Genomic DNA, 7,320 nt, shown 5'->3' on the forward strand with positions numbered 1-7,320 from the left:
GTACGCTAGCAGTTTAAAGACCAAAGAAGGCTTCTAAATAATGAAACTTGCTATAAATCTACCCTGAAGAAGAACATTGGTTTGGAGGTTTCCTCCTGGCGTTCTGCTGCCCGTTTGCACCATCCGGTGTGTGTGTGCACTAGAGACTATTGTTAATACATCTGCATTGTGGATTTCTAAAAAGCCAGTAAGAACAGGAAAGACAACAACAAAAGCCTTCTGGAGTTGTCAGCCCGTGTTTGCAGTTAAACAAACACATCTGTTTGAAAACAGAAAATAAAGCAGCTTCCTAAATAGGGAGAAGCCTCCAGTACCATATTTGAGACAAATGGGGAACAGGTTTGTACGTCTTGACCTGAAGCCACGCAGAATTCTTGGCCTGAAAGCCAAGTAAAATTCTGATGTATCTGTTTATCTGAAAGAAGAGCAGTGCCTTATTTTGTTTAGAAAGAAAATCCACCGTGTGCTTCGTGTTATATAAACACATGTCCAGAAATCAACCACTGAGAGGTCCTCTGTATTATTTCTCCTGCAAGAAAAACAGTGAAAAATTCTATCAGAATATTCTTTTTGGATTTCTCATGCAATGACCGGGAAGATTTTCCAGGGCAGAAACAAGTGTGAGCAGGGAAGTGCTGCAGGAGATGAAGAAAACAACGGTGGGCCATGAGGTAATTCGCTGCAAAGGAAGAAGGGGGTTTGACAGTTGAGTTAGTTCTGTGTTAGGAGTTGGTGGAGATAAATGTAGCTGTCCTTCCTTCTCTCATGAACTCTTTTCCATAATATTTTAGTTACTTGTTGTTAAGATAGGCACTCATCTAAATAAGAGCTCCAACACAACAGGCTTGTCAAAAAGCACCCGAAATTACAAGAGATGTGAAGAAAAAGAAACTGAAAAGTAAGAACAGGAATAGATAAAATAGAACAGCTAAAAATTCAGTGCATCTGAAAGTTTCCAGAAACAGCAATGAATGGATGAAATTCAGGAAGCACTGACAAGTAAAATGAGGACAGGAGTAGTCAGGATTCTGAGATACAGGATTTGTTAAACAGTTTGCAGTTAAGTAAGGACAAGGCAATGAGTTACAAGATTGTATTAGTAAATTTGAGGAATAATGTAGTTCTTGAGGAATAAAACCGCACTTCTAAAAGTCATCAAGTTTATACGACATTTAAAATACGAAGAATTCTATGAAGCATTTTTAGCAATTTTGGGACCGTTGAGCTAGCTTGGAGGAGCTGATAGAATCCATAATTCTGCCTCAAATTTTAATGGTGATCAGAGAGTGGAAAATGGGGGAAAAGTCCAGCAGAAGAAGCCTAAAGTTCACTTGAAAGATGATATTTTGGAATTTGCTGGGCTTCGTAAAGTAAGTTTATCAGTAAGAGCTTAGGGCTGCTGACTTAATCTCTTTTAAGCTGGGAATTCCTACAACAGGTGAATGTGATATCTAATGTAAAGGTTTCGATGGGGCAAAAAAAGAGTTGTGGTGTGAAAGTATGTAATTGCTTGGTCACATCACTGGAAAATTATCTCTGCTTTGTGGGTAGGTTAATTGGACGTGGAAGTAAAACCTGACCTTGGATAGAGAAAGTAGATACCTATTTTTTGACAAAGAGTACCTCTTCCAGGCCTCAGGAAGAGTATATAAAGTGTAGAACAAGTTCCAATAAATGAGGAAGATCAATTTCAAAGTGTCTTTTTTGGGTTAATGTATGTACAAAGTAGTATTTTGTCATGAAGTTACTCCCTTGATGGGTTTACTAGACAACAGCAGATAGAGAGAAAGGGATTGGAGAAGTCTTTAGGTCTCATCTCAAAGGAGCAGAAAGTAAGGTGGTATGCAGTTTCTTGCCTCTTCCACCTACAGTCATTTGGCTGTGAACATCTAAACCTCTTTGATACTTAGAAAAATGTGTATCTGTGCTGGATTAAAACATTCTTCTCTGGGGGAAGGGCTAGTGATATATTTTGCCTGGGAAAAACCTTGTGCTTGCTTGGCCCTTGCCTTGAGTTGTTGAGCTAAGTAGGAAAAAGAAACATTTGGAAGAGGTTGCTAATAGTGGGTGATGCGAAGCGGTGTTTCATCTTACAATATAAGTCTTTCTTTTACCTCTTAACAAGTGGTCATTTTAAGATGGAAGAGACATTCTCTGAAGATGAAGGTAAATTGTTTCTTCCTGAGGATCTGGTTTGATGATGCTAAGTAAGCAGGTATGATAGGAGGCTAATAATTTGAGTAAAATCAGAGCTAATACCGTTTTAAAAAGTGATGCTGAATACATTCCCCACCTTTAAAAAGATTGCAAAAATACTGATTTATTTTACAAAACACTTAACAACATCTAATGCAAAATTAGAAAACTGGCAGACATTACTCTTTTGATATGAGGTTGCAAGAAGTGCCAAGGATTACTAGTGTTTTCCTTAACAGGTATTTGACATTGATTATCTCTTCCTTAAAGAAAGCTTTTAAAGAAAGAGTCAGCAACAGTATTCACTAACTTTGTATTAGTAAGAAAGAAGAGACATATCTGGAAACAGTCCATTGTTCTCATAACTTGCAGTATCAGATGCAACCTGTCTTGACACTGCATGGCTCAGGTCTTTATAGTCCCATAAATCTTATTAGGGAAATGCAGGCTAAATATGAACAGCTAATTAAATTTGTCTGTGTCCCTAATTAGGATAGAAATGTTCGAATCAGCTACAAGGACAGCTGTCACCTCTTGATTATTGTGAGGCGATGAGTGCACATGTTCCAGGAACCTTTGAACAGGTGCAACCTAGACATGTTTATTAAAACAGGATAGCAGTAAGTATGGAAGTATGTGAGGCATTGGGATCTGACAGGGTGATTACAGAGGCAGAATACATGAAATATTTGGAGATGTCAGTTTGGATCTTTAACTTACTTAAGATATAAATTCAGAAGAGGATTCTATTGTAAGTGCAACTATTACATTCTTCTACTCTGCTAATTTAATTTTTACTATGTATCCAGTACTCTCTGTTATTGGTACTTAAGATATAAAGTTAGACACCATTTTTGTTTGACCTTGGAATTTTGAGAAAAAATAGACTGCATTACTTTCAGATTATTATCTTTTGTATTATGGTGAGAATATGAGCTTGAGCCCTTTCAGTGTTCAGGAGGAGGTGGTGGTGTTGTTTCAGGAAATTTAATTGCTGTGAAAAGCCTTTGACAAACTGCAGTGAGATCCAGTGCAGCACTGCAGTCCGAATGCCTCAAAGGTTTTGTCTTTTTCCTTACATGCCACAGTTGAACCATGATTGAGTTGACAGCTTGTTACTTGCCCAGATGCTACCACTGTAAAACATATTTTACTCAGTCCTTACTTCTGCCTAGAGCAGGGCAATAGCTGATAACATTTTTTGCTAACAGACATCAAAAGCTACATCTGTGTTTAGGTATCACTTTCAAAGAACAGCCTTTATGTCACAGGGTCATTAGAACTCGACACTTAATAAAGAGACTTACCTCATTAGCATTTCTGAGGACCTGTAAGGAAAGAGAGCACTAAAGCTCAGTGCATAATTTCTGAAATGCTACACTTTCATACCCTTGTCAAAGGTGAGCATAGCTCTTGATTCAGGAAAGTCAGTTGTTAATAAGCAGTATATAGGAAGTATGTAGGAAAAGCAATTAGCGGGGCTGTGTGGTATATGTATTCATAGAGAAGAATGTCATAACAAGTCATAGTGAGAATGGAAGAGGATACCTAAAGTATGAGTCAGAGAAGAAATAAGTGAACATTTTTAGAATTATAATCCTGTGTTAGGATCAAAGAATCTGTTGAAATCCATGAGATTGTGTAGTTATAAATTGATTTATACTCAGCTCTAGGGTAAAGAACTAGTTCTGTTAACATAGTGCAGGATCCTTACCTGATCTCCCATTTTTTTAATTCATTTATGTTTAGGGAAGAGATAAATTGTCAGAAGCAGCCAGCAACTGGATCAGCTGCTAAAAGATCTTGCTGCTGTCTTGGTGTATGATTAATTTTTGCACATTTTACTCTGTGTGTTCTTTCTTTGTGCTGAACAGTTATATATGCCTGTTCCTCTCACATTTTAATTCCTACAGCTTCTTTATTTTAGCCTCAGCCCACCAACCTTATGTGAAAAAAAAAAGCAGAACAACAAAATGTTTATAAATTATCATGCCATTTATCCTTCATAGTGTGTCTTTTCCTTTCCATACTGTAACTGCCTTGTCTGCTTAGGCTGGATTTTAGGCTGTGAGCTACCAGTTATTTCTTATTCGCTACATAGTGGCTTATACAGTTGAGCCATTTGTGCTTCTGAGTGTTCTTGTAATATATGCTTTTCTTAATAAAATGAGATAACGTAAACAGCAGAAGAATCTCACTTTGAAACAATTATACTTTTCACCTCATACATTCTACTTGTGTATAGTTCTGAATTGACTTACTCAAAGATATGCAAGACAACTTGAGCAGTGAGCAGGAGCTCTATGTAAAAGTTATTATGGTTTCGAAGGCAGGGGTATTGTTGCAGTGAAAGTAAAATGAAATTGAGGGAATTTTTTTTAAAGTAAAATAGTAGAAAGGGATGCTATTCATGGAAAATATTAGAACACTGGCTGCAAAGCTGTTGCTGGGAAACTTAGATTCCTTTCTGTATGCAAATGGACTGAATTTCTGTGCCTTGTGGCAGGAGTGTAAGGGTATTGCTACTGAAACCCTAAAGGCTTTCCATAAAATCATGGAATCATAGAATGGTTAGGATTGGAAGGGACCTTAAAGATCGTCTACCTAGACCAGGTTGCTCAAAGCCCCATCCAACCTGGCCTTGAACACTGCCAGGGATGGAGCCGCCACAGCTTCTGTGGGCGACCTGTTCTAGTGTCTTAGCACCCTCCCAGTAAAGAATTTCTTCATAATAAATCTATTCCTAATAAGTAAATCTACTGTCTTCCAGCTTAAAGTAACTCCCCCTTGTCCTATCACTACATTCCCTTGTAATATGTCCCTCTCCAGATTTCTTGTATTATATTAGCCTGCTTTAGGTTTTGAAGACTGGTATAAGGTCGCTGCCTTCTCCAGACTGAACAAGCCCAACTCTCTCAATGTGTCTTTACAGGAGAGGTACTCCAGCTCTCTGAATGTTTTTGTGGCCCTCCTCTGGACTCGCTCCAACAGTTCCATATCCCTCTTGTGTTGGTGGCCCCAGAACTGAACATAATACTGCAGGTGGGGTCTCATGAGAGCAGAGTAGAGGGGCAGGATCACCTCCTTCGACCTGCTGGTCACGCTCCTTTTGATGCAGCCCAGGATACGGTTGGCTTTCTGGGCTGCGAGCGCACACTGAAGCCGGCTCATGTTCATTTTCTCATTGACCAACACCCCCAAGTCCTTCTTTGCAGGGCTGCTCTGAATCTCTTCTCTGCCCAACCTGTAGCTGTGCCTGGGATTGCTCCGACCCAGGTGTAGGACCTTGCACTTGTCATGGTTAAACTTCATGAGGTTGGCATTGGCCCATCTCACAAGCGTGTCAAGGTCCCTCTGGATGGCATTCCTTCCCTCCAGCATATCAACCGAACCACACAGCTTGGTGTCATCGTCAAACTTGCTGAGGGTGTACTCAAATGTTGCTCTTTGTGGTAATGGGGGAGCTTTATTTTGGCCTGAATGTGCTAGAGACCATTTGGCTGCATGGGTTTTGTTTGTTTGTTGGGTTTTTTTTTCCACAGAACATACTGTTCCAGTCATATCTCTTTAGTATATCTGGTCTAATTGATATTTTAACTTTTTATAGGCCACTGGTTTAGCAGGGTAATTAAAAACCTCTTAAATAAAAAATATACTAAAAAGATTAAGAAAAAAATCATTATACAGAGAGTGAAACATCTGTAAAAATCTGGCTTTAAGCAGCATCTGAAAAAGACCATGAAAAGTTTGCAAGGGATTCTTTCTGCTCAGAATCTTATTGGTATTTGCTGAATATTTTGTTTTCTTGGTAATAAATAATAATCTGTAGCTGCTCTAGAGTTCTCTAGAGTTCCTGTGTTTCTGGATTTGTCACTCCAACATAGCTGTCATTTTGTCAGCACATGAACTGTATGAAACAGTGTTTCTTTAAAGTTTTATTTTGGACAACCATCAGAGCCTGTGCCAGAGAGAATGGGGGGCTTTGATTTGTTTTGGGTTTTTCAGAGTAATATAATAAACAACCTTTCAAGACCCTCCTAAAAGCTTCACTGGTCTTTGGATTATGCCCTGACGTGGGGAGAAGGAGGATTAGGTAGACTGAATGGAACTAAAAACACTCAGTATGCTAAAACAAATGTGTGCTTTACCATAAATAGAAACAAAATCCTTTGTGAACTTGGACATTGTGTAGATAATATTACTTGCCAAGCATATGCTGTGGAGACAAAGATTTTAGTTGGTGGTACTGAGTATGTTGAAGACTTGTATGCATTTTATTTTAAAATTTCCTGTATTAAGAAATACATGAATAATCTTGAAGAGATTTTCTCTCTGCTGGAGGTATGCCAACAAACATGTTTTCTTTCCCACCATTTTATTTTATAGATGTATAAACCCCCTTGGTCAATAATAATCTTGAACTTGTGGAAAAGGCCCCCTAACATAGAGTCTAAATCAAGTGCATGTGATTCACATACAAGTCAGACCTACACCCAACTGCACAGTTGTTCTGTTTTGTATGGTTTATAGAAATTTTTTAGTGTGAGGTGTCCCTGCCCATGGCAGGGGGGTTGGAACTAGATGATCTTGAGGTCCTTTCCAACCCTAACTATTCTATGAAATTTGAACCAAAATTCTTGATCAGACACCTCTGAGCTTTGGAACATCAGAAGTTGGGACCAAATTCTGAGACTGGTTACATCTCTAAACAGTCAGTAATTTCATTTTTGTTGAGAAACTTGTTCTCTGTTACAGTTGCAAGGCATGCTTCCATCTATGTCTGCGTTAGCAGGCAATATGGAGCAGTAGGAACAAATCAGTTGGTATTGAGGACCTGGCATCTACCCGATATGCATTCCCATTAGTGGTTGGTTGCATTAGCAGTGCTCCCAGAATTCATCTGCTAGTTTAATTTCATCATAAAGGAAACCACTTTGTACACTCTGAAGCTGTTGTGTCATGCAAGCTAAAATACAGGAGATGGGAGTAATGGGAGTTTATTCTCAATGGCATATTTCTGGTCAGAACAAAAGTGTTAGTCTTAATGAAATGTGGTTGAAAAACTGGCAGTAGGTGTTGAGTTGATGGATACCACATAGTTTCTTTTAACTACGTTGGAGAACT

Source organism: Lathamus discolor, chromosome 1, assembly GCF_037157495.1.
Source record: "Lathamus discolor isolate bLatDis1 chromosome 1, bLatDis1.hap1, whole genome shotgun sequence".
Taxonomy (NCBI): Eukaryota; Metazoa; Chordata; class Aves; order Psittaciformes; family Psittacidae; genus Lathamus; species Lathamus discolor.